Source organism: Notothenia rossii (genome assembly GCF_949606895.1).
Source record: "Notothenia rossii genome assembly, chromosome: 5".
NCBI lineage: Eukaryota > Metazoa > Chordata > Actinopteri > Perciformes > Nototheniidae > Notothenia > Notothenia rossii.
Genome location: NC_136903.1, coordinates 16580350 through 16599529, shown reverse-complemented (window position 1 = coordinate 16599529; position 19180 = coordinate 16580350). Strand labels below are relative to the sequence as shown.

Here is a 19180-nt window from a genome sequence, read left to right as displayed (position 1 = left end):
GAAGGGATGACGATTAGGGCCATCTATACTTGAACGGCTCTCACGGCCTTTTTAATCACATTATAGACCTAAGATCTACGTAGTTTTTCATTTGTGTGAACAAAAATATTTAGGCCTCTGGAGAGGTAAATATATCAGCATACAAGTAGCTATTATCAGGCTTTTTATTTATCAAGTTTACCATGTTCACTATGTTATCCATTTATTGATTGATTGTTTTGTCCATAAAACATGAGAATATGGTGAAAAGAAAATATTCCCATCAAATTTAAAGGTGACCTATCATGCAAAATGCACTTTTGTACGTCTTTTATACATGAATATGTGTCCCCGGTGTTCCAGGGAACTCACCAAGTGTCAGAAAACACAACCCTCTCCATTTTCCTCCATACCCAAATCTCTTAAAAAGGGGCTGCAACGGATCTGATACAGACTGATCCAGATTTGAACACTTTTATGATGTCACAGAAGTGGCGCTACGGCTATTGGGCCAACTCCACCAATCAGGAGGAGACAGCCACGGACATTGCCGTTTGAAAGCGCTGGAGACGCTGTATTACATATACCAGGCCTGTAGGTGGTGCTGTTCTCACAGAATCAGCCCATGCAAAGACAGTGTTAAATTGAGCGAAATGAGGAATGGCTAAAATGCATGATCTGTTTGGTATTTTGAAAAATAAAAAGTATAAATATGCCTTACAGTATATAGGTATGGTCCTAGACTATATTATTCAAATATAGCATGGTAGGTCCACTTTAAATAAAATCCAGTTGGCATTTTCAAATAACCGGTTTCTCTGTGGACCGAAACACGATGTTTTTATTGAATTTTAGTAATATCATAAAAGACTAAAATATAGATTTTTGAGACAAATCCTTTATTTTGTATAATTTTGCTTTAAAAATACATACAATTAATCATTTATGAACATAATTGCAGATTATTAAACTAATCATTCAATTGATTATTTTTAGTTGACTGTATTCCAAATTCTACTTGACCATCAAGATCATTTTTGTGTTTTTGGAAAGGTATAAAATCTTCATAATGACATGATTGAGAACTCGGCTCCACTTGGAAACAGTTTTGGTGCTCAGGCGTCCACAGGCCCCTCAGGAGCCAAAGCAGAGAACCTCTAAACTTTCTATAATGATGGAGTTGTGAAAGAGCCCACCTGTGACTGTGGGTTCCTCTCCAATAGCCCCTCTCCCTCTGAGTTTTTCTTCATACAAAGTAGGAAAGACAACACAAGGAAGAAAGGGTAATGGTGCCGCATGAGTTCTCCTGTCTACAGGCTGGCAGAGAAGCCCCACCGAGTTTCTGTCATCCGGCTTTTCTACACATACTTTCTTCTAGACAGGAAGCTTCAGACCCCAGACTGACAACATGACAGACCCCATGGCTCACAATGTAGACTCACAGATAACAACACCCACACACCGAAAATATAGATTGTGCAAATAGATTTTTTCTTACATTTTATAAAGTTTTGATGGATTTTCAGATAGGTCCATAACATAAAAAAGCCAATGTTGCCTCTGACGACGGGTATTTGCTGAAGATTACTGTCTGTCTAATACTGAAGCAACAGTCACTTTAGTATCTGTTGTGAGTAGCATCAGTCACTTCAGAGAGTAAGCACTGTAGAAACCACATGATGAAACCCATGAGGATAATGATAATCCCTGAGCTTACAGTAGTGTGAGAACACATTTTTCACTACGATCCTCGTGCAAACATTCTGAAGCAGCCAGCTCCTCATTAGCTTGGATTTAAAGCATGGCTGGATCCACGTCTACGAGAAGAGCAGAGAGAAACAACTACGAATATCTGTTGAGTGTTATCTATTTAATCACGTTTTCTAGATAATCTCACTCTGACAATCACTAGTTTATCAGAAAAGAGTCCTGCTTTGAATTATCGGCCACTACTCTAAATATTAAGACATCGAAATGGCCAAGGAGCAGCTTACTAGGGGTCTAAACATGGACAATTCAATAGAGACCAGGGAGTGCAGGAGCCATCTGGAGAGGATACAGCTCTAATGATTGACTGGATTACCAGCAGCAGCTCAGACCCCGATCTCTGCACCCGTCACACAACAACCTAGGAGGTGACTCGAACAATGCTGGTCCAGGCCGGAGCTGTTTGTTTGGACCAGCTTTCAAAATACTTACACTAGAAGAACACATTTGAAGCAGAATGACCCTTGAGAACATACCAGGGTGTGGATGAGAATGAATAACATTCCTCCAAGGACACTAACAATACAAACAGTGCATACTGGGGTGCCTCAGTCTTCGGTTTTTTTGAGAAATCACGTGTGTATCTCATGCAGTGAGGATATGAAGATGTACTGTAGGACATGCAGAGTTTAACAAAACACAACATTAATTGTTCTTCTGAAAGAGTTTTGCCTGGGCTTCTTGTAGGTGACTACAACAATGAAGCATACAAGATGTGTACAGATGGTTTGAACATGTTCAATGTAAATATGATATAGCAATTACAGCATTGTGTGTGCCACCCATGGTGGGCAAGATTGTTCACTACAATTTACAACAGAGTACGGGCGGTCCAAACCAATTCATTTTTTGTATTTTGTGAAATGCAAGACATGTTTTCGAAACACATGAAAAAGCTTGTGATATAGGAAGACGCAGTCTAACTACTTGTTAAGAGTTAGTTCTCTAGTTATTTATTGAGAGAAAACACAGAAAGCAACTTGAGTTAAAGGCCAATTTTCAAATTCACACTTGTATTTTGGGTTCATACTAGACCATGTTTACATGCTTTAAGGTTCATGTAACACTTTTTTTTTTTTAACCTGTATTCACTCTCATAGATACTCAGATGGGGGGCGGTCTATTCTAATGATCCACCATGTGACAAAGGAAGGGGACCACCTTTGAAAGGCTTGTTGAATCCCATTTATTTTTTACTCAGGCAGCCCACCAAAATCTGATGTGTGGTCTTAATTCATTGTTTGAGGGTTGCTAGGCACTCTAGATAACTATATGTATGTGCCCTAGCACTGACAAAAGTGAGTTTTTCATAATGTGCCCCCTTTAAATTACAATGGAATATAACACATTTATAATAAACATAATTGTTATTCTTGAAGCACCAAATCCAAACCATCCCCCCACATGGCTACATGATTTCCAAGGTCAGCCCTTGAAACTGAGATCAGATGAGGAACAGTAATGATTCTCTGGTAAACAAGGCCCTTTGTGAGAGGAAACAGAAAGAGTGATGCAGATGCAAATATATTTTGTCTTGCTTACACAGAAGCTACTTTAGTGTAATGTTGTTTTATGTTGACTTAAGCAGGCACAGTTATTGTGAAGGATGTCAATTACATGTTAACAAGCTGTGATGCAGTCGAAAATAATCCCAAAGCTGAAATAAAAAAGAAATGGCGGGAGAATAGAGGCAGTAAAAAAGTGTGGCTGCTTTCTTCACTAACCTCACAAATACACGACTACACCATATCTCCATCCCAGAGGACTGTTTATTATTGTTTTAACTAAGCATGTAGTATGTCAATGGCTTCAAAGGAGGGCTGAGAGTAATTCCGACCTCAGCAGTTCTCAGGACTGTCGAGAACTGCAGGATTAGAGCATGTGTGCTTTGAGAAAATGCAAAATGGCTAAACTGCTCCAAAGCACAACTCTTTCTCTCTCCTCTTCACATCCTGCACGACACTGAGCACAACATCAGCCTTTTATCCCTGTGTGATCGAAAGCAAGGTCAGTTTCCTGCTAGACCATAGTATGTCTCTGGAGACTACGTTTTACTGGAACAAAGGCAAGGGGGGGGAGTCACGTAACGGCAAACAAGGGTCGTTGTTTCAAATCCAATATTCCTGGCCAGCTCCACCATGAAGAAATGTGACAAGGTCAAGCGTTATAACCACAGGATGTTAAAACTGTGTTTAGATTAATTGACTGCGGCTTTTTAAACATTTCTCCTAATGATTTTAATTTGTTGAATTAGAGCCCTAACAATGCACAAGAGGCATGCATTAAGCAATCACCATAAATACACCTTTATTATAACTGTGAAAAGAATACTTGACTTACTCATAGCACATTATTATACATGTATTTAACAGCCCACGGCTGTAATCTAAATAGTAACCTGGGGCCACAGAGACATTGGCTTCACCACATTAATACCAAAAGGAGAATTTGATTAAGGTACACTGAACCGTCAAATATTTGTTCACTTCCAAAAAAATGATTGAAGAGGCAGGACTTTCAGATAGCAAATGTAAAAACAACCATGCCTTTTGTATGATTGCAAAATATATTGATACTTATTGCTCTTTAAAATATAATGAAATTGATTGACGAATATAATCTTAGTCTTTTAATTAAACAGAAACATGTTTCTGCGGCTTTTGCAGTATAGCGAAAGCAACAGAAAGAATTGCATGAACCTTAAAATCTGTATTTCATGTAATACAGTTATCACAATAATTAACAGCGCCCGAGAATATATCCTTTTCTTTATCAAGATGTCCTTGCGCTCATTTCCTTGCAAAGAACCGCCATTGAAACTGGAGTCTACCTGACTGCAATTCAAATAATTAATAAGTCAAAGGCTTTCACTTCCATCCTTATCACTTCCTCCATACGTCTCATAAATGAATTAATCATTGCTTGAGCAGAACACAGTAATAACCGGACAGAATAATGAAGCAGAACTGACCCTAGCTATTTAAAGTTCACCAGGATTACTTTGAACAAGCTGTCAGATTACAAGTGGCTTGTTTGGTTTTATTGTACTCAATATAGCATTAGTGAAGCAGTGGTTGTCGATCCAGATAAAAAAAGACATCATACCCTCACTCTAATTTTAGAGCCGCACACATTTACACTGACTTCTATTTTTCAGTTCCATTTCAAATTGAACCTTGTCGCTATGACCCTCCCTCTGGAGTGCAGGCTCTGCTCCTGGGCGGCATACTCTGCAGTAATGCAATTTGAGGGTATGGATGCTGACAGAAATTATGAATCTTGCCCTTGTCGCGGGGGAGGGAGAGAGCAGCTCCTGTTACACTAAAAATATCCTGTGAAGCAGAGCGTCCTCCAGCAGCACTGTGTCAAACGGATCCAGAAACACTGCAATACATGTTACGGTTTCTTCCTAATCGTTAAAGACAATAGCCTTCACTAATACCTAGAATACATGGCAGCACATAATAAAGAAATTCTATAAATTATCGAATTGTAAGTCTTGAAGATAAGATAACATATCCTTCGGTACATTGAGAAATTATAAGACTGGGTATAGAATGCGCAACACTTATTCAATATGTACAATCAATCACTCATCCCTCATTTAGAGATGTGAAGAATGAGCTAGCTAACAGATGGAGACAGAAACAGCTACTGGAGGAGGAGCGCTCCACCCATCAGTCTCTCAGTGGGAGTGGTTACTGTGACTCCGACAGATGTTACCCAAACATTTTTTTTTATTCCAGACACTGATGGATGCAGATCAGCCTAAAACTACAAAGGACTCAGCCCACGATGATTTCATTATCATTATCAGCCTCAATTTGAACCATAAATCTCTTAAACAGCATTTTCGGAATGCAGAATGTGGTCCACTAGCCTACATTTGTTTTTTGACTGATTACTATGTCAGACTAAGTGATGTAGAGATATGAAACAGGAAACATGTTCAGGGTCAATAGTTCAATGTTTTGTAGTTTGAAAAACATTGAGTTGAACCGATGCAATTAATAAGTATTAAAACAATTACATGAAAAACACAAAAAATATTCACAGTTTAGTGAGTGTTCTTTATGCATCGGGGTGGATCACAGAAATCCATTTAATTGAATTACCGGTAGTCCTTGTGAATTTCCTAAAATATGTATGCAAGAAGTATGGAAACTCACATATTGAAAAGGTGCTTTTTGCCTTTACCATTAAATTCACAGGATTGCCTATTAAACGGCTTGTTTAATCTTAACTACTCTAATACTTTTAACTTAGTAGGCATATACTCCCCATAATTACATCCAGAAAATAATTTCCTAACAGAGTTGTAATCTTATTTAAATAATCTATTAAATATTTCCTATTTAGTTCCTACTGTACACAGTATGCACTTACCAAGCCGAGTGCACAAGGCAACAAGGAACTTCACCTTGCAAATGAAATAAAGTATATAAGCGTCCACACTGTCACATAAACTTGAACCACAGCAGTAGAAAACCGCAAAACTGTAACGACTTTAAGTGGAAAAACATGAACTTTTTCAGCAGTAAAACTAATTTGCATCTTGGGTCGATGACCACAGAGAAATTACTGTCAGTACTCACGACAACTGTAAAGCATAAATTCTGTGACTTTAGCTGCATGCAGTGCATTTGAACATTATGGGATGGTGAACCATAACTGATGTGGCAAGGGCCAGAATCACCAGCATGGGCATGTGATTGACTGCAAGCAGAATGAGTTGACCTTCACAATGTATTTGTCAAACTAAAGGACAGCTTCATTTAAACCATCTTTCATAGGGACCTCTGAAGTGATGAAGTGTTTATGCACTTGTCACTGGATATGATTTATTCAGCCTTTTTTTTTTCCTCTCAGATGCTTTTTTGTACCTAAAGATATGGGTGTTGTTTGTCTGTCATGGTTAAATGGTTTGTAATCAGCAGAGTGTAATCAGCACCTTTATACATACCTCTGAATCACACCAATCACAGGAGGACATGAGATAAAGTGTTCTGCTGTATTTACTGAGCTGAAGACACTTTGTGTGTAAGGACATTTGGATGAGAATTGCTTTTGATTTTCTTAAATAATCCTATCTCCTAAGTGATTATGCCTCTTTTTGGTTTCTTGACAATTCTAACAATTTCATGAATAATCATGAATAATCAGTTCCTTATTTATATATTTATTTAATTTGGCATCACTATCCTAATGGACCCTTGATCTACATGTCTATTTCTGATTGGTGATACAGTACACAACCTACCCAGAAATGAAAATATTTCAGGAAATCGCAATACCAAATGAAATACCTTCTAGATTCTGATCCATGTCACTCAAACCAATAGGGAGACTTATAATAAGCCTTCTTTTTCTCCCTATCCACAACTTGATAGGACTATCTGTTTGCAATACAGTATGACATAATTGAGACGCCATTTTATCAAATGCAGACAGACTGGCACATAAAGATTAAGGACTATCAGGAACCGACTTAGAAGAAGTGACAGTAATTAGTGCGAGGATACAATTTGCAAGAACAAGGCAGACCAGGCTTATGAAAACATTGCGTCATAATTAAAATAAGGTCACAATTAAGATGCTAACCTCGCTCTGAATATCTCACCGTCGATCTGTCTTCCTGCAACATTTCACAAAATCGAAACATGAGAAATGATCACAATCTTTTATGAACTGTATAACCAATCATGTTGGAGTTAATGAATGAGGTTTTAAATTAAATACGGCATATTTGATAATAAATATACTCTCCAATTTTGGATGTTTTAGTACAATACTGTATATTTTCTGGTCTAGTGTAGCAAGCTGAAGGTTTAGTGTGACGGGAATATGGGTATTTGCGTGGATAACACATTTATACATACCACACCGACTTGTTTGATTTAGATATTCTCAAACAGATTGCCCAGCAGTGTGCTCTGAGTATAAGACAACACACCTCTGACTCCCACAATCAGCATCTTCTGTCTGAAGTGTCATGTCCTGTAAATCAGGCGACTCCAATCTCCGGTGTGCGCTGCCCCCCCCCCCCCACCACTGAGGCTCTCTCTCATACTTCAGGAGCAGACTACCACTTGCATGCTGATTACAGTATCAAGAGCAGCGGTACGGAACATACACTGGCTTCTCTCCAAAGTGTGATGCACAGAGGGACTCTGTCAGCATTTTATATTCTCTGGCATGTTGTTAAAGAAGAAACCTGACACACAGAGATGGAGATTCGCTGTTCTAGCGCTTTAAGCCAAACCAACCATTTGTCAAAGAACACCATGCAGTAAGAAGACGTATCAGTTTAATCACGAGGTGCGATTTGCACATCTTTGTTCTGCACAATGTCTTGTGTTATAAATCGTTCTTTGAGTAAGCTTAGAGGGGCATGAGACTAACCAACATGGTAATGTATAACCCCATCAAAGTGGTCTCTTTAACAATAAAATCCTGTGTTGATAGTGAGTGAAACCACGGTGTTGCATGAGACGAGGTTCAGGGAGAGGCCATGTTGTTGGCCCATTGTTTCCAGATCAGAAACTCTGCCCACAGTTGCCATGGCTGCTGCTGTGCCCACCTTTCCCTGGACATATAAGGGTGGACAGCAGCAGCAGCAGCCACTTCCACTTTGCCCTCAGGTCCGCAGCTGCAACTGCACCCAGGGTCATCTGGATGCAGGGTACACTCTGCACTGTTCTCAGGACTTAGGTTTTTAAATGTCAAGCAGACAAGGTCAAAGAAAGAGCTCTGACAATGTTAAAGGCTGCTTTTTCTGGTAACATGACTGTACAATGCTACATTCATTCAGAAGGCCCCTTTAGCTATTCTGTCACAGAACATGGAGATGTTCAGCAGAAAAAGAGATTGAGGGAGTTGACTTTGATTAACTTTGATAGGGTATGTCGGAAAAATGAAACTACCTTTATGTGAAAGTGTCACTTCAGTTTAACTCCTTTTTTGAAGGTTATACAGAGAAACATAATGTAACATTTTCTGTGCAGAGCCAGGAGAATGAAACACTGTCTGTGATATTGTCTGTCAGCGCATTGAACCCCACGGCGTAATGAAGAAGACGTATGTTTACAAAGACATGCAGACACAGAATGAAAAGAAAAAGCACTTAAACGAGAACCTTTACCCTTCACATAATTAACAAAACAGCCTCCTAAAGTATGTCCGCTCCCGAAATGAAGAATGATCGCTCAACCTCTACAGCAAACAATAAAGTTAAAAGCAAACTGTAAGGCCAAAGCAATCGGAAAAGCCCATTACTCAGTTAGCTTGGGAGTACATTCCAGTATCATTGTGCGACTCCTTGCAGCTTTAGCAAAGACTAAATGCACTGGAGAGTAACATGTTTAAATTGGCTGGAGAACGTGTATACAACAACTTTTCCTCAGACAAATATTGTACTCTTCAAAAAGTTCTTCAAGCGAAGTCTGTGCACTGGAGGCCGGTGAACAAATTGGAAATCTTTTTTCTGAAAGAATGTTTCAAAGGCTTACTTATTTTTAACAAGATTTTTCTTTTCTCTTCTACTACAACAATCAGCCAGTGGGGAGAAGTGCCATATAAAACTAGTGCATTTCACATTTGTGCTTGATTATCAATATAGGTGTATCCATTTAAGAAAGAGTTATTTGATTTTAAAATAATCAAATAACGGCAAACACTTGATGTAATGCTTGAAATATAAATAAATCCCACTCTTTTGCAATGGGAGCATATTTAAGGTGTACAAGTCTGTTAAACTTACATTTCCAAACGTTGCAAAAATATATAGTATAACTATTCACCTAAAGTTGTATTTCTGATGTCATAGTATTGTCAGAAAAAAAAATTGAATATTACCAGAATGTATCACAATCACAGAAATATCGTTTTAAGAAAGAAAGAAAACAGCTCTTGTATTCAGCTCCTTTCAGCCCCTGGGATTTGTTTAGGACAAGTGAAACATATAATACAGCACCAAGAGAGATAAATATGGTTTAAACAGGGACACAAAAATCTCCCCCTTTTCCACCCCTAAACTACGCCCAAGTGTTCCTGATTACTAGGAACAAACATCTCTGGCTTAAATCTGCATCACAAACATCTGGTCAACTAACCCACCCACCCACACTCAGCATGGATGTCCTTAGCATATTGTGCAACAGGGTGAACTAAAGAGAAACACACTGACTACTTTAAATTCTTCCTGCGCTCTCCTCCAGCTCATAGTGGGAGGGGACACAGAGGAAACACAGCGCTGCACCTCTGGACACATCTTGCAGCTGGAGGAGCCACACGACGCTGAGTGCAACGTGTAAGGGATGCTGCCACAATTAGTTAAGGACTCACAGGCTCACTATTTCATGCTCCACATCTGCTGGTTACCATAGCAACCCTGGTTTTGGGCAATTCCCATGTCGGGTGGCTTCTGTCAGCTCGGGAGGAAAAAATGGGGACTTTTCGACTCAGTGCCGTTTGCAACAGAAACCAATGAATGATAAAAGGCTCTGACTTTCATTAGCGGTTCTTAGGATGGTCACTGAGGTTTCTACAATGGATATACACACTCACTACGATCATATGTCTGGATCCCTTTTGCTGAACTCACTCCGTAATTTCAGTGGAAATCCTATCATTGGAAATGCTAAAATAAACACAGAAAAAAGGGCAAAAACAGGAAGGTCATGCTAAAACTATTATTACTGCTGAATTGCAACTTTGTGACTCAGCAAAATATGTCCTCGCTACAAAGCCCAAAGCAACATAAGCGAAAAAAGATCTCTCCCAAATTCAATGTCATTTGCAGATGGCAGGATTGACTATTTACTCAATGTTTTGGTTTGAACCATGACAAATGGATCAGGAACTTAGAGAATAACTTCTGTATATCCGTAGGGCTCTACAATTACAAGCTGGTCATTATGACAGCATGGGGGCAGTTGACTACCCCAGTGTGGGTTTCATACAAACAGAAGCAGCGGGAGCCGATCATTAGGAGCAGGCGTCTGCAGGCCGGGTCCCAGCAGCTCCGCAAGAGCCTGTGTTAAAAGCTTCTCCGTCTCACTGGGGAAGTCCAGAGGAAACATGCCGCAGGCCAAGCGCTCCCCAGTTCCCCTCTCTTTAACCTGATTACTGTAATGAGCTTAGAGACTGCTGGATGCACAACATCTAATGTGAATGCAGACAAACACACTGCACTCACTCACTCTCTGAACTCACACTGGAGGCTGAAAGCAAAGCTGACTCAAACCGTGCAAAGCTAGGTCCTCATTGAAGAGATTGGTAGGGTAATGGATGAGCCCAGGAAATTGCCATTTGGTCAAAAGGTGAAGCAGGACAGCTTCGAAGAACAGTTGTTCAAATACCTAGGACATGATGCGGCCCGACAAAATAAATATACCTGCCTGTATTACTGTATGTGTCTGGGCAGTAATAAATGATAAGGACATTTCCGGTCATTGTGCCGTTGGATTAACTTAAAAATAGATTAAAAAACATTATATGGATATATGATAATGACAAAAATGATAATAATAATTATAAATACTATAATAATTATAATGACTATTATCATAATTATCTTAATTATCATAGTTTACATAACAATAGGATGATAAATGAAACTGTCTTGTTATCTGAACATGGACTTTTATTTTCACCCTGGAAATTGGTGTATGTATGTGTACATATGTATGTGTATGTATATATAGAATTGTGTTTATCTGTGTGAGTATTTAATTACGGAATTACCTTTTTTTTTCTGTATCCTGCAACTGGATGACTAACGGGCTACATCTGTATAAGATATGCTTTCTGCCCTCTCGCTTCTACAAATTGTGTTTGTTTTTCGGATGTATAAACCGTCTAATTGTTGAAATAGTAGAATAAATAAAAATGTTAATTAAAAGAAAAATCCTTTGGGAGAAGCAATTTTGGCTTGGAAAAGTTGTTCATTGGTTGGCATTTCAAGCAATCTGAAAAACCTGACACCAAGAAAAACCACAAGATGCACCTAAACAAGTCAGGTATATTTTGTATTTCCAAGTGGATGGGACTTTATAATATTTCTGTGAAGTGGCTGACATTGGGACACCGAGGTTCGATACATTTCCAAAACATCCATGGACATTCTGCCAGGCCGTGCATATGTGGCTGGTTCAAGAGTATTTAATGGATGCATGTTTGCTGGAGTAACATGAGATGAACTCTGCCAACACACAAGTTGTTGTATAATTTGCCTCTTACTGCCAGGTGTTGCTCCAAATTATGATTAATTGACTCATCATTGGGTAATCACCTGTGGACTAAACACCAGTGTACAAATACAACGTTCAGATTTTCTCTTGTTGCAAGCTCACCAAACACCATGATAACCAGGTTATCCATTTGCACACAAAAGGATAGAAGGAACACGGAAATAAAACTCCATTACTCCATTATCAAAGTAAGTTGTATGAAGAAAAACGACTGACACTAAGAAATTCATCTCCATCAGCTAGAGGTTATATTTCGTATCTTACAGGTTTAATAGTGAAATTCTTACAGGATAATGTTGAGTATAAAGATACTTTTGTATAATTTATGTAGCCAATTTAATTATCATGCAGTCGTTTCTTGAAAACTGAATTAAAAGTGTTAAATATAATTGAAATGCCCAGAAAAAACTGAAGGACATGCTGAAGGACAAAGACAAGTTTAAGGCACTACTATTCATTTTCAGAATTACTGTGCATATCAATTTAACAAGTAAGTGAGAGTAAATTAAACAGCAGTGTGGAAGGTCATCTACAAGCTCTGTATTTATACATAAATTCATAATATTCTTACTCACAAGGTGCTGAGATTTATGACAATAATTATTAAGTAACCCAAGTAACAACTCATTGACCCAAATTGTTTACAAGATCAACTAATAAACAGCATCAACAACCCTCTGGGAACCTTGGCAAGGCATTTAGTGGTGTTCGTGAGCAAAATATAATTTACAAGAGCAGTTATTTTCCACCCTGCAATCACAGTGTAATTAAGTCTGTTAGCCTGGCTGTCACAGACAGAGCAATTGAAGGACAGGGCAAATTCAACACTACTATAAATGGACAGAAACTGTGAAAATAACCCTGTCCTTGAAGGAAATACTTTTTTACAGCGCTGATAAAAAATAAATGTTACTGCAAGCATTCTGACACTCTAGGTGTGGACTACAGTAGGGACACATGGTACTAGCTGACGGGGCTGTCAGATAAAGATAAGGTTTGATTGATACTAACAAGCAAAGGATCATTGTTTGTTACTTACTGACTTCTATTTGAAAAAAAGAATCTAAAAATCACTCATCAGTGCTGTGTCCCTTGCATCACTTCACTCACTATCTCACAGCTCTGCAGGTTCATTCTCCATCATCCTCTAAAAGGAAAACAAGATTTCCCAAAGTGGCACAAACAGACTATTCATTAGAGTTTGTGTTGGTGTGTCTCATTTATAAACTGTAACACAACATTGAGCCCCGAGACAGTACGTGGCAATGTGTCTCGAGGTTAGCGAAACTCAAGCACATCACTATTCCTTTGTGATGGTTCACCTGAAGTCCACTCAGTGACTGGAAACATATCCTGAGGGAATGAAAAGCATCCCTGGTGCACGGTGCAGACTCACAAATAATCGCTTCCTCTGACATTTCCAACACAGTGAGAAATAAAGAACAAATACTTGCCAATTTGCAGTCAAATTACCATTTGAATAAGAATATATTTATATCAATGTTCCCTTAAATATCATACATGCATGTATAATTAATACAATTCAAAGATCAGTATTTATTTAGTTATTCCCTTTATTATAAAACACAATACAGAGGCTGAAGTGAAAGACTGTATTCCAGTCTTTGGGGACGGGTTGTACGGTAGGTCTGTCGCTCCATGATTTTGGTGAAATATGTCTACATTAATGAGAAGCATAATACAACTTTTATTGACGTTTATGGTTACCAGTTGATGAATTCTAATATCTTTGGTGATGCCCTGACTTTTTATCTAGGAATCTCATCGGGTTCACATTTTAGTTTGTCCAATAACTGCACAACTAAAAGCATTCCCTTCAGTCTTAGATGCACTCTGTCTCTAGTGCTGATTAGCAAATGTCAGCATGCTAACAAGCTAAACTAAGATAGTGAAAAACAACATTATACCTGCTAAACATTGGCATGTGAACATTGTTAACATGTTGACATTAGAAGTAAGCTCAAAGCTCCCATGTGCCTAAGTAAAGCCTCACAGTCAATGGCTGTAGTAACATATTTTGGACAATGTCACTTAAAATTAACTGAAGCAATATCCAAACATATACATTTTCTCAAAGAAAGCATCTCACATATTAAACTTCTTTATGTTTTGAACAGCTGGTTCAAAGGTTCAAATACTTCAGATAACCAAAGTGACTTATGTTGAAAAGTCTCTTTCATAGAATATTCTCATCATCTGCTCCTGATTTCTACTTATGGCAAGTTAATTGCGCACTCAGCTTGAATAGATGTTCTCACAACACACGCGGCAACACTTTACCCTGCATGATATCATTTTATACAGCATGACAACACAGTGCCTCAGCATAATGGTAAACTTAACATCGTCGTGCGGCAGATTGTCACAGTCTGCTCACCAGAGGTCTTTCTGGGGGCAGCGTATTGCTGATTGCTGTCAGTGATGGGTGACCCAGCAACTCTGTAGCTCAGCAATTTGCCGTTGAGTGTCGTGCTTTCTGAGACTTACTAATTGCCTAAATGAATTCCGCCGCCATAGCACAAACTCATTAATGCTGACACAGACTTGTAATTAGTTAAGTGGGGGCACTCAGCCAGCCCATAATTCTTATTATTTCTGCTTTTTGAGTCTCTAAAACAACATTTCATTATCTACACTAAACACAACACCTACACCAACAGTCTATTAGAAAAGAATACATTAAGACCCCATTTACACGGGAACGCTTGCGTTCACCCACCAAATTCGTTTTCAAAAAAGTCTTCCGTTCACATGCATTCGGCTCATTTAACGTGTCCGTTCACACGAGACCACTGGAAACGCTGTAATACATATGCCGGGCCTGTAAGTGGCACTGTACTTCCGCACAAAACCGCTCGAAAGCGCTGGAGACACTGTAGTACATATGCCCGGCAGTGAGCAGCAGAGGGAGGGAGAGGTGGGGCTATGGCTTCATCGTTATCAGGAACTGATCTTATAAGGCGTACACACTGAGCCGTTTGGCCCCCCAGAGCGTTCCGGTTGCAGATCTATCCACCTTGGGACCCGTTATCGTTTGTGGGGTCCGTTACGCGAGAGAAAAGTAGCAGATACAACCCGTTTCTTTCTCGTGTAAACACCGCCTTAGCTTTTGGCCATTTACTGTATCTTTAATTGGTGAATATAGTGACAGCACGGATCAAAATATGGCAAACATCTGTCACAGAGAGTGTGGGGGAAGTATCAGGACATCAAACGCAGAATTAGAAAGGAAAAAAATGACATCTCAATACCCCGGACATCAAAGAGGTGATTGTAAACCTGAGTTGAATATCAGCTTCTCCTATACATGCTATCAGTTAATGCCCTCATTAAAAAGCCCAACAAAGAGTTGTCGTTTGATCTATTCTGAAGAACATCTGGGCATCAACAAACTATCTTTTCAAGTATCTACATTTTAATTCCGTGGGCAACAATAAAGTTAACAAATTCATAGAAAGAACTAGGCTCCAGGCCGTAGGCATGGATTTAATTGGCTCTTTTGTCCAAAATATTTTTTAAAGACTGTTATGTTCAGTGAAGGGGCAGAAAATGTGCTCAGCAAAGGTAAGAACAAAAAGGAGGAACAGCGGGCCACAGGGCTGGAACATGGAAAAACATTTCATATTTGATCTGTAATGATCTGTCCGAATTACTAAGTGCAACAAGGCTATTCCTTGTATTTTAGTTGGGGGAAGTGCGTAAAGTGCACTGTCTCTTGGATCTATTGCATGCAGTAAATTAGGCTAGTGCCGTTCTCTTCTCTCAAAGAAAATGGAGGACATTAGCATGTTTTGTCAAACCGAGCACGTGAAAAGTACATATTTTGGATGCTCCACCATTATAAATCACAATAATAGCAAGGCTGTTATCTGAAATTAAAAAATGCAATTACCTTTTAGTGACATTAGGACAACAACGTTAGCTTTTTACCCAAATGAGGAATAGGAAGGCACAGCTAATGAATGAAAAAGCATAAATTGTACATTCTGGTTGTGGATTATAAGCCGTTCAATTAATTTAGATTATTTGTTAGTTCATTGTTTCAAATGTGTTCGTTTTGTAATGATGAGAGCCATAGTAGTTTCGGTCTTACAGAAAGTAGGGAGACATACTCAAAAACTGTTTAGTGGGCTTAAGGTTGAAAGTGCACACAGTGCAACTCTCAAATTGAACAGCACATGATTTCAAGACAGAAATAATTAAATCACAGAAAAAAGCTTAAAGCATTTGCCATGCTTTAACCAAGTAATGTGCAACAAGTGTGTGGATTCAGAGTTTCAAATAGCCCAATAGTTTTGAGTGCCTTGAAATAGAAATACACTCGATTGCATCTGCTCCAAACTTGATTGGATGAATGAGTCCAATGAGTGTTGATGCTTTGAATGCCCCGTCTGCAGTGTGGCAAAGAAGCGTTTCAAAATATGTGCCTCAATCAATCAATCAATGTTTATTTATATAGCCCAATATCACAAATGTTACATTTGTCTTAGTGGACTTCACAGTTTGTACAGAATATCAGTATGACAATACGAAACCCTCTGTCCTTAGACCCTCACATCGTACAAGGAAAAACTTCCAGAGAAAACCCACAGTTTAAAGGAGAAACCTCAGGGAGAGCAACAGAGGAGGGATCCCTCTCCCAGGACGGACAGACGTGCAATAGATGCCGTGTGTAAATTGAAAAGATAATACATTTGCAACATAGGTAGTCCAAATGTTTGGAAATGCATGTCTGTATAATAGGAAGATGAATCCACGAGGATATCCATCCAGGACTTATGATCCAGGACCACAGCCACGACTCAAGATCCAGGACTCGCGATCCATGACACAGGACCGCAGGATCATCCATGACTCCGGATCCCGGCGTATATAGACACCAAAAAGAAAGACATTTGAGGAAGCTGGGTTAATCGGAACATGAGAGTACACAGGTATAGACAGAGAGAAGGAAGAAGTAAGATGTCCCCCGACAAACTAAGCCTATATCAGCAAAACTAGGGGCTGAATCGAATCAGCCCTAACTATAAGCTTTATCAAAAAGGAAGGTCTTAAGCGCAATCTTAAAAACGGATAGGGTGTCTGCCGTCCGAACACAAACTGGAAGCTGATTCCACAAAAGTGGAGCTTGATAAGAAAAGGCTCTGGCTCCCATTGTACTTTTAGAGACTCTAGGAACAACCAACAACCCTGCATTCTTGGAACGCAATGCCCTAGTAGGAAAGTAGGGTATAATGAGTTCTTTAAGGTAAGATGGCGCCTGCCCATTAAGGGCTTTGTAGGCCAGAAGAAGAATTTTTAGTTCTATCCTGTGTTCTATAGGGAGCCAGTGTAAGGCAGCCAGAACAGGAGTAATGTGGTCCCTTTTCCTAACTCTGGTTAGTACACGAGCTGCAGCATTTTTTAATCAGCTGAAGCGACTTGACTCAACAATTATATCCAGGGCATTTGGTCTTCACCACATCATACTACTTCCCTGATGGCTCCCACAGGATTGCTGACATCCTCGTGGATTCATCTTCTTATTATACACACATGCATTTCCAAACATTGGTCTACCTATGCTGTAAAATGTATTATCTCTTCGATTTGCACACGGCATCTATTGCACGTCTGTCCGTCCTGGGAGAGGGATCCCTCCTCTGTTGCTCTCCCTGAGGTTTCTCCTTTAAACTGTGGGTTTTCTCCGGAGGTTTTTCCTTGTACGATGTGAGGGTCTAAGGACAGAGGGTGTTGTATTGTCATACTGATATTCTGTACAAACTGTGAAGTCCGCTGAGACAAATGTAACATTTGTGATATTGGGTTGTATAAATAAACATTGATTGATTGAACACTCAAACATTGCAGTGCACTGAGGGGAAATACAAAGAAAGGAAGCTGCAGTATTTCAACTGACAAAGCCACAAAACAGATATTTGGGAGATTGTATGTGGCAATATTTTGTGTGAAAGACAATTTAATTTACTATTAAACATTAGGGGCTCTAAACTATACTTATAGGTAAACAGATTTGAGTCAACACAAAAGTATCAAAAAAAGACTTGTCATTCATACCAAATTGTTTTACCTAAGAAGAAATCTTGATGGGGTAAGTAACCCAATAATCATGCAGCACTTTCGTAAGTTAAAGGTCAATATATTATAGGTCTCAGATATATACAAATCATGTCTCTGAAGTGTTTGGGGGTTGATGAGCGTGCCGTGAACGTTGTGATCAGCTGATTTTTCGCAGTTCTCCAGTGTGTGCGCGGGGCACAGAATGTGCACAGGGGAGTCTCCCTTCGCAGCCGGTTGGCGTAGTTTTGGCACAATTCCGTTGTAAATACCGACGTTAACAGCAACCCCGTCTGTGCACACAGAGACCAACTCTGGAAAAGCATCACCAGTACGTCGGTACGCAAAGGCGCTTAGTGACACAAGTGACGGTATGCATTTCAGATTTTTGCCGCGCATGCGTACCTGCGTACCAGTTATGTGCAACCTGATAATAGGTGACCTTTAAACGTCGAAAAAATAAAGATTTGTACAATAATGTGTAATTTGTAATATCTTTTGTTAAAATGGATTTTACTAAATGGGTTTGGAAAAAATATATAACATAAAAAAAAGGAACCAGGAATCAGTCATGGTCTTGTCATTGAATATTTGGAAAGGTACCCAGCCCTTTTCCTAACAGAGTTTTGCTGTTTCATGGTAATAAAGTTTAAACTAAAGATACAAATTACAAGTAATCAATCATCAAAATTGTCTGGGAAATCAAAAAGCTTGGAACACCCTGCCCTCATTGAATGAAAACACACCGTCTTTTCTTTTCTTGACAACACCCATACTGAAAATTTCAGTTTATGCCTGTAATAACTCACCAAAGAAAGGTATAAAACAATGCATTAAACATGAAGATATTTCAGCTTTTATGCAACTACTCACAACGTTATTTTATTTTACGAACTAAGAATATAGATACTATAAAATTCAGTCTAAGCTTGTTTTATCATTCTACCACCAATAAGAAAGACTGGCCGACAGACTGCAGGCACTGGGGAAGCATATTAGAAGGCAGGCAAGCATGCAGGCAGCCAACGAATGGTGCCCTCCTCTGTCCTGTAATAACTGGACAACCCATCCATTTCATTGTAGCCTCTCCGCAGATGTCTGACAGG

General features: G+C 39.2%; 1 protein-coding gene across 6 annotated transcripts in view; it reads right to left on the bottom strand.

Moving 5' to 3' along the window:
* The window catches only part of tln2b (talin 2b), an 80727-nt gene that overhangs the window by 48458 nt on the left and 13089 nt on the right, over positions 1-19180 (bottom strand). The window lies entirely within an intron of this gene.